The sequence below is a fragment of the Rhodnius prolixus genome, unplaced genomic scaffold (genome assembly GCF_049639745.1).
Source record: "Rhodnius prolixus isolate KJV_2025 unplaced genomic scaffold, Rpr scaffold_2, whole genome shotgun sequence".
Classification (NCBI taxonomy): Eukaryota; Metazoa; Arthropoda; class Insecta; order Hemiptera; family Reduviidae; genus Rhodnius; species Rhodnius prolixus.
This window is the reverse complement of record NW_027411592.1, coordinates 51,338,816-51,360,993: the sequence shown is the minus strand read 5'-3', so window position 1 is coordinate 51,360,993 and position 22,178 is coordinate 51,338,816. Positions and strand designations below refer to the sequence as shown.

Sequence of the window (22,178 nt, the reverse complement as noted above, 5' to 3'; positions counted from 1 at the left end):
GATTAAAAAAAAAAAGCAAACAACACTTGAAAAGTATTTTTCAAAAAGTTGAACGGCCAAAAAATGAAAAAAAAATTAAAAAAGAAGGAAAAGAGGAAAAAATAAAAACAAAAAAAATCAAAAATTCAAAAAAAAGTATGTAAAAAATAAAAAAAAGGATTACCGTCTAAGATGGGATAGTTGATCTCTGGGACGAAACAGTAATGTATTACTATGTAATACTGTGTATTCGGTTTAACCGGGATTTCAGTTTTCCGGGTTGGGTATAGCCGGAGGGCAGCCCGGTTAATCGAGGTTGTACTGTAATTGATAAACAACAACAACAAAAAAAAGAACGGCTTGCTTTAGAAGCTCAGAAGCTTCATGAAACACCTAAAATGCCGAGCGGTTAAGTGACTAGACCCGCAAAGCGTAGATGTGTTGTTGGTTTAGTGGGTTCGATTCCCAGTGTCTAGGCCTTGGATTTTATTTAATGGTTAATATGAGAAAATAGTAAAGTATGTAAGGCGGTTATAGGCTAGACCCGCAATGCTAAGATGTATTGTTGGTTTAGCGGGTTCGATTCCCCGGTGACTAGACCTTGGATTTTATTTAATGGTTAATATGAGAAAATAGTAAAGTATGTAAGGCGGTTATAGGCTAGACCCGCAATGCTAAGATGTATTGTTGGTTTAGTGGGTTCGATTCCCTCGGTGTCTAGGCCTTGGATTTTATTTAAATGGTTATTACTAGAAATTTATAGTAAAGTATGGTAGGCGCCACAGTAGCCGAGCAGTTAGAGGCGAGGCCTAGTTATGAAGTATTGTGGTACTGGGCTCAATTCCCGGTATCTAGGCCTTGGATTTTATTTAATGGTTAATATGAGAATTTTATTGTAAAGTATGCATGCTAATCGCCTCTGTCAACGATACCTAATTTGTGATAGTTGAACGTAAAGCGCGCCTGAAAAAATAGGCTTACTTTACTTTAGTAAAGTATGTTTGCTAGTCGTCTCCATCCAAGGCAACTAATTTTTTAAATAGGATGTACAGCCCGCGGGAAAAGTGCTTTTTACTTAAATCCTACCTATTCAGCAGGTTGTAGGCAGATTGTTCTCATACCTCCTTACTCCCATTTCAATCGAGATAGAAGTGGCTCGCGGTAACATCTATCCTGTTTCGTCCTACCCATCCTCAAACACTCATACCCACCAATGAAGATGGTACTACAATACTGTGTATTCGCGAAGATACAATAAAAGGTAAAAGAGGCTTACAATCTTATCTCTCCTGAAGATGACTGAAGAGGATGGTGAATGTTCAATGAACAGAGAAGAGAAAACAATAACACTCTAGAAAATAAACCCAGAATTATATGAGTTTCCACTAATACCATGAACAAACATGTAGCCAATTACAGAAATAGTTTTAAAAAGTGAAACTGCACAATCTACTGACTGTAGTCATTTTAAGATACAGCAAAAAAATAAATAAATAAATAAACCAAATTTGGATCAAGAATTATGTGGTTAAGATGGTTTAAATAAAATATATAGATAACATAAGACAATTACAGCAACTCAGGCCAAAAAGAAATTCAAGAACTGGAGGAATAATTGTTTTCCAACTGAGATAAGATCGGCATAAAAAATAATAAGAAGGTAAAAGAAAAGGCTATTTGTAAGAGAGAGAGACAGAGGCAGAGAGGGAGGCGCAATAATTTCATTGTTTGTTAAACTGATAGAATTTATGAAGCCAACTGGAGGAAGATGGAGAGAACAGAAGATGGTGGAGAAGGAGAAGAAGAAGAAATGAAGTTTATTGATGTTGAAATACAGACAAGAATAATATGATGATAATTATTTGTTAGAAAAAAGGAAGTGGAGGAAGATTGGGTCTGTGCAGATGTTTTCTAGATCTAAGATAAACTGATGGTTGTAAGTGGCCACGCCACAGCAATACAGGGAGCGTGAAAGATGCTAGTAGAGGGCAAGTCCTAACAGAGCCAAACTCTGCAGAGTGTGCAAAGTAAGTCTGTGGGGTGGGGGTGGGGGCAAGTGTATAGTTCAAGAGAAACTTGTTTTTTTTTTCCATTCTTTCAGCCATATGTACGTATCTTTATGCAGAATAAAGTGACTTCCGCAGTTTGTTTGTAAAAAAAAAAAAAATAACAAGAACTAGCTGCCCAGTATCCGTGTTATTACCTAATCTAATTTTGTCTAGCCAGGACCCAATGAAACTCACCAATTGTTATTATATACCCCCAAACCTTACATTAAAAGAAAAATAGAAAAAAAGGGCATTACTCAAAGGTTTACATTATCTTTATGAATAATTTATGAATGAATCCAGTAAATATAGTATGCATTAAAACAATCTATAGCACACAGACAGAGAGGCGAAGGGCAGAAGCCCTCTAAGTAGAAACAGTATAGTTACACTTTATCAACAAGAATTGAAATAAGCACGCTCGCTGGCTGATGCTTTCCTAGCGGCGGGAAGGTTTACTACCAGCAATATGATTTGATTTTCCATGATTAAATGTTTACCAGCAGCAATACAAACCGCCGGCTTTGGGGGAAGCCAGGAGTGTAGTAGGTAAACTAGACAGTGTAGGTCTCATAGCAACGTAAACTTGAACAATTCTGATGAGCTTGCTATTATAAAATGTTGATTGGATGGTTGGTTAAACTTTCAACTTAATCCCCGTTCAGCTCCTCTAGTCAAGACTTAACTATTTTCTGAAGTTTTATTAAATTGAATTAGTCTAATTGAATTTTTTGTTGTTTTTCTGGTTAGATTTAATTTAAAATTCTAATTTAATTTTTTTATTCACTTAATTCTCATTTTCCCTTTAAGTATTCAAATTTATTTTAAGATTTAGCCTTAATTTCAACAATTTTGCGATACAACTAAGGGAGACAAGATTAGAGCTTGTAATCTTCATCACCCGCATTTAAGACTATTGTTACGAGAGGCTAATACTCCCGCCTTACAAGTGTTACTCCCTACAAACCCTATTTTGGGGAAAGGGAAAGAAGCCCTTTTGTTGAAGGCAGATTCACTCGAATTTCTATGCTTCCAACCCTCTACTCAATTCATTATAATTTAATCAATTATTTTATCCATTAATCGTTATTTAATATTTAGTTTGTTAACCGAAAAAAACACTTCAGCTGATCTTTGCTGATCATACAGCTTCATTCTGTTCCACATCAACCAAGTACAAGTCTGGCTTAAGAAATGGTGACTCAAAATTGACGTAACCAAATTAAAATTTATAAATCGTTTCTTGAGAGCAGAACTGTTCTATGGCCAAAAAAATTCAAAACATTTTTTTTGTATGCTATGTAAATATTAATGATCGATTTATTTAGTGCAGACATATTCTACATCTCAGCCGCTGGAGGATCCCTGAAAAATGCATGCTAGAACAAGTCTATGTTTATAGGGCTAGTGTTACTTCAGTGTAGAATCATTTTACTTGTATACGTTGTGCGCATCGTTCTTATTTAGAATATGGTAACTCTAAATTTAAAATAGAGTTTATTCTATATTATAGAATTTACACTTAGATGTAAAACCCTACCTTCCACCTGCAACAACCAAACTCCTATACTAACTGTGGACTAAGTACGCTAACCTTGGATTGTACCTATGTCACACGTTTGACATAGAATCCCCATATAAACCAAAGCTACAAACTTCTTGTCTCTGAGCCGTCTTTGTAAATACGAGGGTCGTTTGAAAAGTCCGTGCAAAAATAAAAACTACTTAATTTTTTGGGGTAAACCTTTTATATTTTTCAACATAGTCTCCTTTTAGGCTTATACACTTCGTCCAACGCTGCTCTAGTTTGTTGATCCCTTCCGAATAATAGGATTTGTCCAAGTCTGAAAAATAGCCATTCGTTTATGCAATCACCTCCTCGTTTGAATAAAATCTTTTTCCCGCCAGCCATTTCTTCATATTGGGGAACAAATAGTAGTCCTAGGGAGCCAAGTCTGGAGAATAGGGGGGATGTGAAACGAGTTGGAACCCTATTTCCATTAATTTTACGACCACAACTGCTGAGGTGTAAGCTAGTGCGTTGTCGTGATGGAAAAGGACTTTTTTTGTGGGCCAATCGTGGGCGTTTTTCTTGCAGCTCGGTTTTCAAACGGTCCAGTAACGATGAATAATATGCACCTGTAATAGTTTTACCCTTTTCCAGATAGTTGATGAGGATTATTCCTTGCGAATCCCAAAAGTCAGTCGCCATAATCTTTCCGGCCGAAGGAACGGTCTTCGCCTTTTTTGGCGCAGATTCCCCCTTGGTAACCCATTGTTTAGATTGTTCTTTGGTCTCAGGAGTGTAGTCATGTATCCATGTTTCATCCACAGTGACGAAACGACGCTTAAAGTCCTGCGGATTCTTCTGGAACAGCTGCAAACCGTCCTAGCAACACTTCACACGATTTCGTTTTTGGTCAAGCGTGAGCAATCGCGGCACCCATCTTGCGGATAGCTTTGTCATGTCCAAATGTTGATGCAAAATATTATGTACCCGTTCATTCAAGATGTCCACAGCACTAGCAATCTCACGCACCTTCACTCTTCTGTCATCCATCACCATATCATGGATTTTATCAATGATTTCTGGAGTAGTAACCTCAACAGGGCGTCCAGAACGTTCAGCGTCACTTGTGCCCATATGGCCACTCCGAAAATTTTGAAACCACTTATAAACTATTCTAATCGAAGGTGCAGAGTCACCATAATGTTTATCAAGCTTCTCTTTAGTCTCCTCAGGCGTTTTGCCTTTCATAAAGTAGTGTTTAATCAACACACGAAATTCTTTTTCGTCCATTTTTTTGAAAATCACTCGACTTCCTCGATTCAAACGAATGCCAAACACAAAGAAATAGACCGATCTGGCTGAAACTTGGTGTGTGTTCTTCCAAGAGATGCTACTAACTAAACATAACCTCGATACGCGCCAGTGGTGCTATCTCTCTGACTTTGCACGGACTTTTCAAACGACCCTCGTAGTTATGGTTCGTTTGGTGATTAGGTAGCAGATAGGATGTGTGATTGTGATATGATTGAAGTTGGGAGTATCAATCCCGGAGCAGGAGGTGGCAAACTCCCGGTCTTCGGGGAGAGACTTCAGGAGCCACTGTATTCTGGAGGATGTGTCAATGTCGGGATGCGGCATCCCGACATACGTAAGTGTGAATGGGTCGTATGAATGTTCTGTAAATAATTATGTAAGTATGTATCGTAAATAGATTTTTTTATCTTAGATTAGGTTATTAAAGTGATGCGAGGAATAACAAGTACTCCATCACAAATTGCGATTAGTTTAAGTAAATTTAGAGTGAGTGAACGAGAAAATGTATTTTAACTAAGATTTAATGTGTGTGATTGTATTTATTTGGATGAATATATTTATATGCATGATTGTTTTTTAGTAGAATGATCGTGTTAGTTTAGAATGAATTAGTATAGTGTCATTTCAGCAACATTGTCAGGTTGAGCACCTTTAATTGTTAGACAAATGTTTGAATAAAATAATATTCTATAAAGTTTGGAATAAAATAAATACAAGATATAAATAGATATATAATTAGTAAAGAAACACGAAGAAAAATACCATAAAAAAATATAATAAAGAGAAGTTATGCCCCTAGAAGATGATTAAACTTATATTTTTTATTTTATTTTTTGAGGATAGAGGGAAGGGGGGTTAGACGGAGGGGAAGAAGAAGAAGAAGGGGGGAACCATCTTTATTAAAATATTATACAAACGAGAACTACGGGGAACGAGAGCCTTCCCCAGTCAGTGTGGGGGCCAGGGGCAGCAAGCTGTGTTTTAGGCCATCAGTATAGAAGATGTATAACATTTTAACATAATAAATATTATAGAACATTATGAGCACATGGTTCCCTTTTCTAAAACGTAGTTCATGAGAGGAGGAGGAGGGGAGATATTGCACCGCCATTAGCATTTCAGCGACGGCCCGCTTCTGGGAGGGAAAAAAACAAAAAAAACTTCTAGTTAATTTAGGCTATATTTATCCAGGGTTGTGAAATAATTATAAATTATTTAATTAACCATTAAATGCAGTTGGTATCACTTTTATATCTCTCTCTCTCTCTTACTCACTCCTTTGTTACCCGTTTACTGTCGTAATATTCAATTTTATTGCGCTACATATAATATAGTTTATTATAAGGATTATTATAGTTTCATTTAATAGTTAATTAAAAACTCTGGAGCTAACGTTCGTACGAATTTTGCCAACTGTAATAATTTACATTTTGGAGAAAAAAAAATGGTTAAAAAACCACTTTTACTCCGTTAAATAGAATAGAATCTTAAATTTGAAATTTGAAATTTATTAACAAACTGAACTCCCATTGGTCTAATAAAGTTTAAGAATTCGTAACTTATTTATTTATTTATTACAAGTGTATTTAACTTACGCAATGCACTACAAACTTAAAGGGAGAAGAAAATGCAAAAAAAAGAAGCTTTTTTTAGAGCTTAAACTCAATCATTCAATAAAAAAGCTCTCAGCTTAAAAATTATTAATATTCACAGAGAAGGGAATTAGCTACGCGGTTATCATATGGGACTCCCACGCGGAGATCCCTAGTTCGAATCCAGCTGCTGAACCTTAGATTTTTCTCTTCCTAGGAGCTTTTCTTACAGTTTACTGTCTGAAGACCGGTAGTTTTTTTCCCCGGCGCATCGACGTCTGTGGCCATTAGCGCCTACTACACATTTTCTCTTTTCTCATACAAAGGCCACTAGAGCTGAGATGGTACCCAATTGTCCTATCGGGCTGCCACACACATACCTTGCTCAGCAAGGCAGGGTGGAGCCTAGGCTATCGGATGCAGACCGCGCTCCTCTCTTACATCATCGGTCTAGCCGACGAGGGGGAATGCGGTTTCGCCGATGGTACCATCCCTTAATTCATAAACTCAGATTTTGTTACGAATCAATCAATTAAAGTATTATATTTGGGTTTAGCTTCAACTAAACATACACTCGTATATAATGACGCTGACTTATCCGCTTCAAGTATATGCATAGTCTATCGTAAGGAGGCGATTTCCGTAGAATCTAACTCAAGTGTGCAGTACTTTTAACAAATGTTCCTGCACACTCTAAATGTGACCTAATCCTAAATGAATTTAAACCTAAGGGGGGGTTGAAATAATTTTATAAAGGGAGGCCGGTAGTACACTGAAAAAAGCTACGGGCGCCAATAACCTCAGAAGATGATGCGCCTTAAATAATAGTAGTAATAATAAAAATTAATATTCGCCTAGTTAGGAGACTGCAGCATCAGAGTATAATCAAAATACTAATAAAGGTGAATAAACAGGACAAGAAATCAGAAGATAATAGAGGTTCTCGAGTTCATGCAGACGCCGCAGGGTACAGCCGATTGTTAATTTTAAAGAAAATCTAGAATAGAGTCTAACTTGAGACAAAAAGTACTTGAAAACTTGAAATGTAGATTGGGTAATAAAATAAATCTAAGGTTATTGATCTCTAAAGAGAAGTGGACCATACAATAAACATTTATTTTGAAGCTGTGAGCTTCATTTTTTTGGGTTAAAAAGTATTAGTTTATAGTTAAGAAAGGGAATGTGCATTTAAGAGTTCGTAACTTACATATAAATAATACTTTAGAGTGCAACTTAACTACATCTCTACCCCAGAACAGCCTCAAAATGCCTTTTCCCACAAAAAGTTACATATATATATGAATGCAAATAATTGTTTTGAAGAAAATAAACCCAAAATATTGAATATTAAGTAGGCTAACTAAGTCAGCAAGTGTAGTGCGAAAAGGAAACATAAGTAAAAGTCAACAACTCTACACCAAACTAATTCATCTATTTCTGACGATGGATATAAGTGCGAAACCGGGTCAGGAATACAACAAACATGCGTGCTACGATGTAAATAACAACTTGTCGAGTCTTCCCGAATTAAAACTGTCAATCAGAACACACGCTACAAAGATCGGCTTTGTTATCCGAAAAAATTCGATAGATTTACTAGCTGCAAATGAAGTAATGGATTTTGAGGTAGTTATTTCACATGAATCTCTTTAGTAGGTCAGTTTAGGTGCTAGGAAACACTATTCAGCTGGGTAGTGGTAATATCAGATGGATCTAATGATGATCTAAGAGAAAGAGTTCACCTACAGATCGCAGCCTTTCAATTCATTAGGAAAATGCACTTCACAAAGTGGAAAAAAGAAGCTACCTATGTGAAAATACACTACCGAGCTTTCTAAACTTAAATTAATTTCATTGTATTTTATTCAATGGTGATCACTAATAGAAATCACTTGATTTAGTGCAGGCGAAAGTTGAGACTATGATGATGTAATTTGATCGAGAAGGAAGAAGATATTTAACAGGCAGTGGGCTCGCTGTGCGTACGTAAGTCCCCTGATTAGTGTATATATAGAGGTTTGAAGGAGATGGAGAAGGTGAGGGGGAGAGAAATCTCGGCCGAGGGAATGAAAGGTAACGTCAAGCTGCTAATTACAGTTTGACACAGGGCAAGCCGCCTGTTTTGTGTGATGCAGCATCTTGCTGTCGACTCAGTCAAGTGTACGACATAGATCTTACTCCCCTGTGTAGCCTGCTGGAGGCTGTGTGTACCGGGTGGGTCTCTGATTGGGGCTATTCATTATAATTAAGTAGGCTGTAGTTTCTCACCTTTGTCAACAACTCACAAATATTCTATTTACTTCCAAATAAATGATTTCTCCTAATATTGAAACTACAAAATTTCTAAGATAATGATAAATTTAATAATATTATGAATTTTCAATCAATAGACAATATGGTGGCGAAGTGTTTTGATGCAGAAACAAGGACAGCAAGTGTGCGTCTGTCCTTTTTTTAAAATTATCAAAAGAATCTTTCAATGACAGCAAAATGGGTACCGCTTGAAGTTTTAGTAAATTTACAGCCCTTGATTGTTATTAGATATTTTTGGAAATGATATCTCCATAATTGAAGGAATAACTAACAAACAGGTCTAACGCACTGAGATGTTGTCGCAGCGAAACAACCCTTTCACACCTAAATTCTTACACACTTAAAATTGTGCAGATTTAGTTGACAATTGCTATGATTTGGGTTTAGAGGTAACTATTTCACAAACATCTACACATTGTTACTCTGGATAAGACTGAGTTGTTACGTCAGACTGTTCGAAGGTAATAGTATCATCTTCAACAATTCAACCGCCTCAGAAAACTAAACTCCATATTTATATTATTATATTATATAATTGAATATGCACACCACCTATATAATTCAATTAATATGTATTTGACGCTAGTGTCGGTCCGTTGACTGAGTTCGTTCACAGACACTGTTCACAGAACCAGTACCCGACACAACCAAATGGTTCGCACCGTTCTGGAGATGTTAGGGGTTATTAAATGAGTGGCGTATATATTAAATTCCATTCTGTTCCTGTAGGATGTACTATCTTGTATAACAAGGCAGTTGGAAGAATGGGATATCCCACTTAAACAGTTGACAACAATCTTCGCGCCTAACTTAGTCTGTTCTCTTAACAAACTATTCCGCATTTGTGTAAAATATATAATATTTATATAATTTAGTGAGAAATATAAGAGATACTGTATAATCAATTTAGAACGTTCTATAACACTCTATGAATATTATTCGAAAAAGAAGACAATTTTAGATTTAAAGGTGCCAAATTAGGCTAAATTCAAGGCCATAATTGTAAACTATCTTGAAACGATTCCTTTCAAATGTGATACAAATGATTGAATTTGCTTACCCTAGCAACAGATAGGTTTTAATAATTTTAAAATATGGAGAACAAAACGAATAAAAAAAACGTTGAAACCTGAAATGAAAATTGCAAAGAAAAAAAGCATCTTAGCGTTTGTCAAATAACTTTTAGTTTTCCTACAGTTCTTGCACAGTTAAAGCAAACTGTTCATGAACTTGAATTACAGCAATTGTATCAAGAAAGTTCAAGAAAGATCAAGAAAGTTGCCAACAGAGCACATATTGGCCATTCAATCTTATTCTATCGGCTTTATCCAGATCATCCAATTCTCCGAAATATTCTCGCAAATATCTACGCGAAAATAATATAAGAAAGTATCCTTATTATTTACAGTTCAATTCTCAAGCGTTAGTTAACTCCAAATTTGGTTCTTTTTGGATTCACAACATGATAACATGATTCTGTTATTGGCGTATTGGTAATAAGTTGTTCGACATCAGTACTAGGGAGCACAACCCGAAAACTAGATCGCTCACAGAGATATCGGTTTAAAAGGTCATATAGCATTACTGCAATCACGTGACTGCACCTCGCTGCAACAGTTTAGAAGATAAAAGTAGTTTTTTACTTGACGAAAATTGAGTCCTAAAAAATATAAGTAGTGAAGAATAACGAAGTGGTGGATGTACGATGAACGAAGTCTTCTAGAGTTAATAACAAACTTTAGAATAAAATGACAAAGATTATACCTGGTAAGAGAGTGTTTGTTAAATTGCTATTATACTTCTTTATATAAAACGGGAGTGGAGGATTAGATTTCACTCTGCAGGTTCAGATACTTTGTTCTAAAGGCGAAGGAGAGCTGAAGTACAAGGAAGAGGATTATGGAGTGCTAGTAAATTGAGTAAATTATACAAGTAATAAGTGAGAGGTTTGGGGGATGGTGGCGACCCCGACGGAACAATGACAACAGAAGGAAGTGATGAAGGTAGGAGCTGGGATTACAGAGAATTGGAAAATAAAACACTGGAGTACCTCTTTCTCTCTCTCTCTCTCTCTCTCGAGCGCGCGCTTCTTATACCTTCAAGATCTGTTTGGTGGTAAGTGAAGGCAGGTTTTTAGTGAGGGTTTGGTTAAAGGGAGCTCCTTTATTCCAGACGCTGGAGACGCTTCTCAAGAGTATATTACCCAGTAAGAAGGTAATATCGCCAACCATCATGGCGTGGTTAATATTGAGAAATGTTTCGGCAAGTGTACCCCGCCCACTTTGCCACCGCTGCTAAAGCACGCTTTTTACAACCTCCAATGATACTCTATTCCACTGTATATATGTACAACACAAACGGAATATATTCCGTGAAATATTTTATACATCAAAACGAAAAATACATATATCTATGTATGTATATATAAAATAACAATAAAATAACTTATGCACGCGCTTTCTCTAGCAGCCTCTACCCCCACATCTTTTGATACGTCATATATCTTCTTTTTGCCTTGTTTATAACCTAACCTTACCAGATATTATATAGTGAATAAATATTACATTTTCTTGTTTAAAAGAAAAAAGGTGGTTTTATTGCGTCAATATTATCAACCATATTAATACTGCAGGAGTATTGATGGATAACAACCAACTAAATACAGTGAAATTGAAATATCAAATATTGTATTAAGAAGTAAAATATAGTTCGACCAAAAACAATACTAAGGTTATTGGAGCGAAGCAGTCCAATCTAGTCCTCAGATCATGCACGAGTATTCCTACGAATGGGCTTACACAATTCTAAATTTAAACTAGTAAAATCCTCGGCCTAATAATGAGGGAAGGGTCTTATGAACTAGATTACCTTGGGGATGGGACTAAAATACTCTTATGGTGCCTTTACGCACCGTGTTTCGCGGTACGTTGGAAACAGCTCCACCAATTGCTGCAATAAAAATAATAATAAAGTAAAAAGCAAAACACCCACAAAAAAAAAACTCCAATAAAAAGGTGCCTAAAAAAACCATAATCAGTCCTTAAAGAGGACAAAAATTACGACAAAAAATAAAAAATAAAAATCAGAAAACAGATCGCCAAGAACTAAACTACAAGTAAGGATAGAAAGCATAACCTCCACTACCCAAGGAACAGGATGAAATCTTCACCCTGTTGATGTGCGTGTGAAATTAAGGTGTTTGCTTTTGTAACGCTTCAACCCTCCTCCCAGACTTTAGGGGTTTCAATTTAAAAAAAAAGAACACCTGGTCGACACTTTAAAACTTTATTATCTTACATAAAACCCTTGACTAATAATTAACTAATTAACGTAAATTGTAAATATGTAACTTAACTAATAATACACGTAAATTGTAAATATGAAAATTAACTAAAAAGGATAAAAACAACCACTAAGACAGGAGTTCCCCCTTACCGCCCGTCGCCCTGCCAACCGGGACTAGAGAGTGGCACCCAAAAGACCATAGACAGATTTGGCTTACCCGCCGCCAACACCTGCAGCTTGCCCATTCCTCGCCAAAAATCTTCTCGTCTTCGTCAGGATTTTTCGCACTCAGCTCCAGCCACTCCTTTCGCTCGCACTAACTGTTCTGTTTTCCTTTTCTTCTTTTCTGTCATACTACCTCTCACACAGACCCACATAGACACACCCTACATACACACACCGCTCTTTAGGCCCCCACCATTCCGTCGGCAGCGCGAACAATGCTCCTAGTAACTTCCTGACTATGCATTCTAAGACTACATTATAGGTATCGTGTTACGTCCTCTATGTATAACAATTTAATTCTAAAAGAAAATATAATTACAATTCACCAAACCCACAATTCCGTCCCTTACACTTTTATTTTGGTAAAACTTAAAGTATGTTTTTAAATAGCAATTAGAACCAGCTTTTTATTTATATTAAAGAGATTGCGTTTACTACAGGTGTATTAAGATTAAGGGTGGAGATAAAGAGGTGCATAGATTTATGTTCGCACGCTACTTAAAAGAAAAAAAGTCCTTAAAGTTAAAACTATTGTCAGGAAATTGGCAGGAATACTGGGGATCAAGAGAAACAGTAAATATTTGTTGAAACTTAAGTCTAAAATGTAAGTGCATTTTAATTGCAAGCCCAGTTTTTAGCTACTGCTCCACCAGTCTCTACACCAACTGGATACTTGGACTTGTCAGGAGAGAGGAGCGACGAGAAGCTGGGTAAAGCGGGATCATGGACACTGCTAGATGCATAGCAGTGGGTCCTGAATCAGTGATCAGCGTCGCGAAATCAGTTTGAAGATGAGGAAATGGGATCAGGCAAGAAGGCTGAATTGAAAGAAGGCTTAGATCTCCTTAGGTGGCCGACCACTGACACACTAGATAATCATGGTGATTGATTCTGAGGGCAAGTATTGGGGAAGGCAACACTGTTTAGGTCATTATGCCCGGCTCGCAGGCTATTTGAGAGAGTTCACTCTTCAGGGAATATTTGGAAGATTTGAAGCTCAGGAATATCTTACACTGTAGGGAGCTTGGAAGACTTCTGGGGGGTGGAACCTTAAGGTTTTGAAGCTGAGAATGGGGGATAAGAGCCACATCAGGAGACTTAATAATAATTTATTTGTATTGAATAATAATAAAATTATTTCTTTAAAAAACAAGAAATGATTGTTAACAAAGTATAGTGTAAAAAAAAATAAATGATAATAATACTATGTATGAAATAAAAATTATTTAAATTTTTACGTTGAATATTCCAGAGTAACTGAACCAAAATTATATAATATAAAATATAATATAAAGGAACCATATTGGATGAAGGTAGGTAAATTAGTTTCCTGCAGGTTGTATAAGTTGTGATGAGGGGGCAAGGGTGGGCCTATTCATGTTGTGCTCCTGAATAGGATTGAATATAAAATATTGGAAAGACATGTATACATATATAATATATTATATATATAGGTAGTATATACATTTATATAGTGGCAGGGGAGAACACATACTTTATTTTGGTCTCTTTCTTTACTTATAAAAATTTCTTTTCATTGAAGAACGACGTCACACATGCCGTTCTCCACCAAAAAATAAATAAATAAATAAATAAATAAAAATAATATATTTACGTTATGTTGGTAGATACCGGGATGTGTGATTTTATTTTTAATAAATTATTCTTTATTACTTAGATTTGTGATTTAATTGTAAGATAATCTGGTACTTCTTTTGCTTACGCGTGCTCAGTGAGTGTGGCGAATGAAACAGTTGCAAACTGGCTGCTTCGAGAAAAAGCGAGAAAAAGAAAGGGATGAAAAAGAGAAAGTGTTGATGAGAAAGTGAGTGGAAGGGGGGGGTGGCACTAGAAAAACACTGTGATGGCTAGTACGCGCAACTTGATGGTAATTGTTGAAGCAGGAGATGAAACGATAATTAATTATCAGTTCGCTGTTTACCCCCACTGCGCTAGCAAGGAGTTTAGGGCTACATACTACTCTCCTTAGCTGGCCAAAGAGTCTAGTGAACTGTGAACCACCCAGACCCCGGTCGGCAACTACTTCTACCACGTTCTAGTTTCCACCTCCCTAAACTAATTAATAGTTTCAGCTCTTTGGTTTACTGGGATCAAGCAAGCCGCCTAGCATCCACGTCTACGTCTACGTCGTAAACCTATGCACTCCTTCATAGCGCAAACAACGTGAAATCCTTCTCTCTCATCAAGCTGAAAGACTGACCACTAAAGGATAAGCGATCGCTTTAGCCGGCCAGCTTATTTAGGTCAATATTATAAGAGGTTGTGCCACTTTGAAAGGTAGTTCAATTTAAATACAATTTTACATCAATAAATTATTTCGATTTTTGGAACCGTAACACCTTCAATTTGAATTATCAATCCACAGATTAGTCGGAATTATTTTGTAACTAAATCATGACCAGTGGTTTATCATTTAATACATGTTCATCAAGATATCCTAAAGATGGATGAACACCCAAAAGTAAACCAGTAAAAAACCTATAAAATTGGGCAAACTTATACAGTCTCTCTGATACCCAACGATATGATCTCTTTTTCCATTTATAATCATTTTTTTAAAAATTCCCATTTTTGGTGTAAGTTTGACTGTAGAAGTTTCAAGAAGGGACGAAGTTTGAACATTGCTTTGAACCTACTTAGAACACTCTACACACAATTAATTCTCTTTATGGGCTTTTATTGTGTAATAAATTTTTATTTTAAAGACTAGAAAATGTATTTTTTTTCTTTTTTTAATCTTTTATTGCAATTTACCACTGCAACAGTTTTTATTTTTATTTTTATTTTTATTTTTTGGCATTGGCTTCCGCCATACAGCCAGCATCGTCTAGGTGCTTATCACTAGAATATCACTCACTCTCCATTCTTACTTATAGATACATTCGCTTCACACATTCATCATTCTACTATATACCGCTATTTACGTAAACTACTGCTAATGGATGGAGCAGCACTCTGTGCTCCTACCATCCTTCTACGAGCTTAACCAAAATTAAAATCACGTAATCCTTCTCTAAGCATTTTCTTCCATTCATACTAATTCGGCTATCGCTTTTAAATACATTCATATTTCATTGCTAGCTCTGCTATCGACTTAAGCACATAAATGTTGGTGGAGAATATAATGTCTTCGTAGCGAAATGGTGCATCTAAATACCTGTATATATCGTCAAACATGCGTTTCCTTTCTACCACATAACGTGGACATATCATTATTACATGTTTGAAATCCTCCTCCTCATTGCAATCTACGCAAAGAGGAGAGTACCTTTTGTTGATCCTGTGTAGATACGATCCGCACACCGCGTGGTTCGCTCTCAGCCTGCTTATTGTCGTAACAACCCATTTATTAGTGACAGTTCCCTTAATCCATGGGTGTCTAGGTAACTGATCTGCCATAGTTTTATAGAATCTACCTTTATCACCATTATTGTAATCTGTCTGCCATTTTTGTAGTGCTGCTAACACTGCAACAGTTGTTGCAACAAGCAAATACGGTGAAAGAAAAAAGTAATAAAGGAAAATCATGAGTGGAGAAGGCACCTAGTGGTGCCACTCCAAGTAACGTGTTTTGCTCTCACGATAAGAGTAGATCACGAGGCCATCTTCTCTTCAATCTCCTTAGAGGATTACCTGGTAATTTGGAGGAAGATAAGGTGTTCTATGAGAGGGTTAGGATGAGCTGCGGTAGAGTGGAATGAAATTTGAAGAAACGAGTATTAGCAAGATCTTTAATGAAAGGGATTTTGAGGTCATTATGGATAGTAAGGTTAGGATACAATAGAACGGAGCGTTAAGAAGTTTTCTTAGTATTTTTGGACTGTAATGCCTGGAAGCGTAGTGAGTTGGAACGCTTAGTCGATACTTCGATGCCGTATAGCCAAAATAGGTAGCAATAACAGTAGATATACGAGAGTCGTTTGAAAAGTCCGTGCAAAAATAAAAACTATTTAATTTTTTGGGGTAAACCTTTTTTATTTTTCAACATAGTCTCCTTTTAGGCTTATACACTTCGTCCAACGCTGCTCTAGTTTGTTGATCCTTTCCGAATAATAGGATTTCTCCAAGTCTGAAAAATAGCCATTCGTTTCTGCAATCACCTCCTCGTTTGAATAAAATCTTTTTCCCGCCAGCTATTTCTTCATATTGGGGAACAAATAGTAGTCCGAGGGAGCCAAGTCTGGAGAATAGGGGGGATGTGAAACGAGTTGGAACCCTATTTCCGTTAATTTTGCGATCACAACTGCTGAGGTGTGAGCTGGTGCGTTGTCGTGATGGAAAAGGACTTTTTTGTGGGCCAATCGTGGGCGTTTTTCTTGCAGCTCGGTTTTCAAACGGTCCAGTAACGATGAATAATATGCACCTGTAATAGTTTTACCCTTTTCCAGATAGTCGATGAGGATTATTCCTTGCGAATCCCAAAAGACAGTCGCCATAATCTTTCCGGCCGAAGGAACGGTCTTCGCCTTTTTTTGGGCGCAGATTCCCCCCTTGGTAACACATTGTTTAGATTGTTCTTTGGTCTCAGGAGTGTAGTGATGTATCCCTGTTTCATCCACAGTGACGAGACGACGCTTAAAGTCCTGCGGATTCTTCTGGAACAGCTGCAAACCGTCCTTGCAACACTTCACACGATTTCGTTTTTGGTCAAGCGTGAGCAATCGCGGCACCCATCTTGCGAATAGCTTTGTCATGTCCAAATGTTGATGCAAAATATTATGTACCCGTTCATTCGAGATGCCCACAGCACTAGCAATCTCACGCACCTTCACTCTTCTGTCATCCATCACCGTATCATGGATTTTATCAATGATTTCTGGAGTAGTAACCTCAACAGGGCGTTCCAGAACGTTCAGCGTCACTTGTGACCATATGGCCACTCCGAAAATTTTGAAACCACTTATAAACTGTTCTAATCGAAGGTGCAGAGTCACCATAATGTTTATCAAGCTTCTCTTTAGTCTCCTGAGGCGTTTTGCCTTTCATAAAGTAGCATTTAATCAATACACGAAATCCTTTTTCGTCCATTTTTTGAAAATCACTCGACTTCCTCGATTCAAACGAATGCTAAACACAAAGAAATAGACCGATCTGGCTGATACTTGGTGTGTGTTCTTCCAAGAGATGCTACTAACTGAACATAAGCTCGATACGCGCCAGTAGTGCTATCTCTCTGACTTTGCACGGACTTTTGAAACGACCCTCGTAACAGTCTTTTGTTACTAGGTAGGTTAAGTTACGAACGTTTTGTCAAGTAGTCTGGCGAGAAGTTTTGTAGCGTTGGTTAGTTTCTTGTCTTTTCAGTCTAGTATGGGGATTCCATGTCAACCGTTTGTCTAGGTGCAGTCCAAGGTAGCCTACTTTGTCCACAGTTGGTGCAGGAGTTTTGGTTTAAGATGATGGGAGGTAGGATTTTCCGTCTGATATTTAATTTTAGAAAACCGATCATATTTACTAAGAAAGTCTTAGTTCACGAATCGAGTGTTTTTTTTTTTTGAACACGATTTTTTAAAAACCAAATTAAAAAATAAAATAATTACTGACAAGCCGTTAAAATATTTAAAAAAATTATTATTTTTTTTTAATAAATGAATTAATAAATAACAGTGACATTTTTATTACAGAAAAAGCTGGTACAGGTAAATGAAACAATTCAATGAAAAATAATAAAACAAAGTTGATTAAAACTTTAATAACTTTTTTGGGGGGAAAAAATACAACAAGAAATGACGTAAAAAATAATAAATAAATCCATGCAAAAAATAAATAAAGTATGAAAAGTAATAAAAAATTGAGACGCACCCAATAAAGTTGATTGTTAATAACATTATAACAGTTAAAATATCATATTTCACAAGTCATTACATTGAAATATAACCTCTCTGTATTTGTGTCTGTGTGTGTAAGCTTTTTTTTTTTCATTTAAATAATGTAAACACATATTGAAAATATATATATACAGGACTAGAAGGAGCAGAGAAATTAATAAATCAGCTATGGATTTAAAAAAAAGAGCATATTTTTTTTGTTACCACCAACTAGATGAAAGGGAATAAATTTAAATTTAAAACGAAAAATCCTTTTATAGTGATTGACACGTTATTAAATTGTAAAATTCCATTAGATAAATTGCATCACAGTTGTCAAATTCTTTTATCAAATTATATTTATATTTAAGTTGATACGTGGGGAGATGTGGGGTTTAAAGTGGGTTTGTGTTTATGTAGTATATAACAATACACATGGCGGTCCTTTTTTGTTATAAAAAATTCATTTATTTGGAATATATATATATATTTCCCATAAGCCAATTCAAAGTATAAAATTTTCTTTCTACAATGAATTTTCAAAACCAGGGTGCGAGGGAGTGGTGACAATCAAATTTTAAATGTCAATAACAAAAATTTTATTTATGTAATTGACAGGTTTTAATTTTATGAATATTTCATTAATATTTGACAATTTAATGGAATTATTATTATATTTTCCCCAACTTTCTCCTACTATTTACTTAGTATCGGGAAGTTATTGTAAATGTGCAGATTTTTTTACCTGATTTTAAACGCGAAGGCACTTACACCCTGATACGGTGACGGGGAAGGCGTACACCATGTAAATATGTAAGATATATACCCCAGGTAGACAGAGGTAGATGTGGTAAAATAGCAGTATTATATGTGGGCACTTAGAAGCGGACTGAATAAATAAAAGAGGTGACCGTATGGTCTAATAGGAAGTAGACGGAGGGAGACGCGATGTGCGGGAGTCCCGAGAATCAGGCGGTACATTTTTTTTTTCAAAAAACGCAATGGAAACCGCTCGATGCAGGCGAGATTATTATAAGGAGCGTTAGCAAGCGACCGTTGGAGAGCGCACAAGGAACAATGCTCTTCAAGATCATGACCGTGAACCACCAAGTCGATTTGTGTGTGTGTGTGTGGGGGGGTGGGAGGATCAACGTTTTTGCAAGAGGAAGAAGATGGTGTGAAAACGCGACCGCATGTGGGGCGACTGGATTCCAGAGTCAAAAGGATGTGGTGCAGAGGGAGATCCAGACGAAGAATGATGATGGTAACTGCCCGAATCGAGGAGGGCAGTTGAGAGAGATAAGCGCATGACCAAATAGAGGCAGTGAATCAGAAAAACTGTTTTTTTTTTTTTTTTTTTGTTTTTTTGCGGGGGGCTTATTTTGTGTGTCAATGTGTGCGGGTAGGCACCCGCAAAAATGATAATTAGCGGAAAGTTCAAATTTGATGGCCACTTGATAAGCTTCCGGATAAACTAAGCCATCTAGAAGAACACTTCCGAAAATGAAAAAGTCGATTCAGTAAAATAGTAACTAAATAATACATCAAAAGTAATTTATAATATACGATTTTTTTTTATTTCCTCTATTAACAAATAAAAGAAAGTTTTATCGTGAAAATTTTTGATTTTTTAATTTTCCCCGGGATTTAAATAAATAAGAAATAAATGTTAAAATAAATATTAAAAAATAATAAAATAAATATTTAAATAAATAATTACATTAATACAAATAAAATAGAGTTTTACAAATATGTCTCGGTTTGTTATGTGGTTAACACCAATTAAATTGTCGAAAGACATTTCGAATAAATTCTGTACGAATTTGACATTTCGAATTGGTACCATTATGAGACCTAGTAATAAGTTTATGGTAAAAAATGACCCACTTTAAAGAGTCACTTTATTGAATCGACTTTTCATCTTCTTTTTTTGAAGTTTTTCTCGATTTTCTGCAAACGTCATGTGAGCTCATTGCATAAATGTAGGATCAGTAACCTTTAATGTTTACCGTTTTCCCAAAAAGTTTACCTCTTAAAGTAATAAAGGTTAATCTTCGCTTTGAAAGATCATTTAAGTGTAGTGTATGGCCTCAGTGATGTTCATGGTATCAATGAGAATTCGAGAAGGAAGTGCAATTTTGGTTAAAAACATCTGATAGGCTTTTTTTTTTCTTAGCACAAATTTAAATTTAAATTGCGGTAAAAAAAAGTCGAGTGAGTGGTGTTTGGAAAGGATGGACTTCATGCCAGTTCTTGGGTTTAATGTTTAAGTTAGAACGAGTTGGAGTAGAAATTTAAATTGTATAGTGGAGGAACAGTTACTACAGTTAGTGTTGGAGTCGTTGAATTAAAAAAAAAAAATTAAAACTTGGTTATAAAACAATGTCTCATCTTCAAAAAAATAATCAGACACAAAAGGGAAGAGCACCCTAAAGTTAATTTCATTTATAATTATCAAAAAGAGAGCGACAAGAAGAAGAAGAAGTAGAAGAACCAGCCTTCCCCTTGGGTCCCCCCAAGTTGGTACTTTAATGGAAGAAAATATTCAAGCGGTTCTTAAAGGGGGTTGAGGGCGAACTTATTATTGAAGGGATAGAGGTGGTGGTGGGAGAAGGAACAAGGGCAGAGTCCTTTTTCTCACTCGCCACTTCCTTCGGTAGAAAATTAAATTAGTCCCTTTTCAATGTTTTAATTTAATAAACGTCAAATTTATTGTTCGACAAGATTGGAAGTAAATGGGCAAGAAGTGTATGTAGCTGGAAGGATAGATCGGCCGGGTTATAGTGAGACACAGTATAATGTAAAGATTGCAAAAGTGGCTCAGCGTTGTAAGGATAAGAAATATTGATAGAGGAGAGGAAACAGTAAAGGTTGGAGCAAGAGGTTAGGTATCTATTTGTTAAGTTTTGTGTGATCACCCATTGGCCCTTCCGTCCCCCTTTACAGTAGCAAGAATATCGAACTGCTGAGGGGATTTTTAATTAATTCTGAGTGACGTCGTCTTGTAATTGATGGAAATATTTCACGAAATAATTTTTCGATTAAAGGTATCACCTCCTAGGGAGCAGTGAAAGATCCCACCGTTGGCTGCTCCACTTCAACGTTCCCTCAGACTGGATCAGAGAGGTCAGCGAGAATGTGTCTATCCGTCACGCCATTACAATAATGTAGCCAGAATTAAAATAATTCCCAATCTAGCAAATGAATTCTGACAACTGTTATTAATGATACCTAGCTGACTTTATATTATAAATTAATATATAATACATACATTAGAAAAAGAAGTATGTTCATATTTCGATCCAACTTTAATTTCAATTAATTTTATAATATTCAATAATTTTTTTTTCATAAAGATACGTTATTTAATAAAATTGAAAATAAGTACAGTAATTGCCTTCTTTTTCAGGTGGGCTTTACGTCAAACTACCAATTAGGTGTGGACTGAGGCGACTAACAAACATACTTTACTACAGTATAAATTTCTCATATTAACCATTAAATAAAATCCAAGGCCTAGACACTGGGAACAGAACCCACTAAACCAACAATACATCTTAGCATTGTGGGTCTAGTCTCTAACCGCCAAACATATTTTACTACAATATAAATTTCTCATATTAACCATTAAATAAAATCCAAGGCCTAGACACTGGGAATAGAACCCACTAAACCAACAATACATCTTAGCTTTGCAGGTCTAGTCTCTAACCGCCAAACATACTTTACTACAGTATAAATTTCTCATATTAACCATTAAATAAAATCCAAGGCCTAGACACTGGGAACAGAACCCACTAAACCAACAATACATCTTAGCATTGTGGGTCTAGTCTCTAACCGCCAAACATATTTTACTACAATATAAATTTCTCATATTAACCATTAAATAAAATCCAAGGCCTAGACACTGGGAATAGAACCCACTAAACCAACAATACATCTTAGCTTTGCAGGTCTAGTCTCTAACCGCCAAACATACTTTACTACAATATAAATTTCTCATATTAACCATTAAATAAAATCCAAGGCCTAGACACTGGGAATAGAACCCACTAAACCAACAATACATCTTAGCTTTGCA

The 22,178-nt window shown here is 36.1% G+C and overlaps 1 protein-coding gene across 9 annotated transcripts in view; it reads right to left on the bottom strand.

Moving 5' to 3' along the window:
* LOC141449934 (uncharacterized) overlaps positions 1 to 22,178 on the bottom strand; it is a 383,560-nt gene that overhangs the window by 322,066 nt on the left and 39,316 nt on the right. For 2 of the 9 annotated variants that reach the window (XM_074119896.1, XM_074119897.1), the window contains exon 1: positions 12,259 to 12,812. The exons of the other annotated variants lie outside the window; for them this stretch is intronic. The gene's annotated coding sequence lies outside the window, so the exon portion shown is untranslated. Of the gene's footprint in view, positions 1 to 12,258; positions 12,813 to 22,178 lie in introns of those variants that run through there. 9 annotated transcript variants of the gene reach the window in all.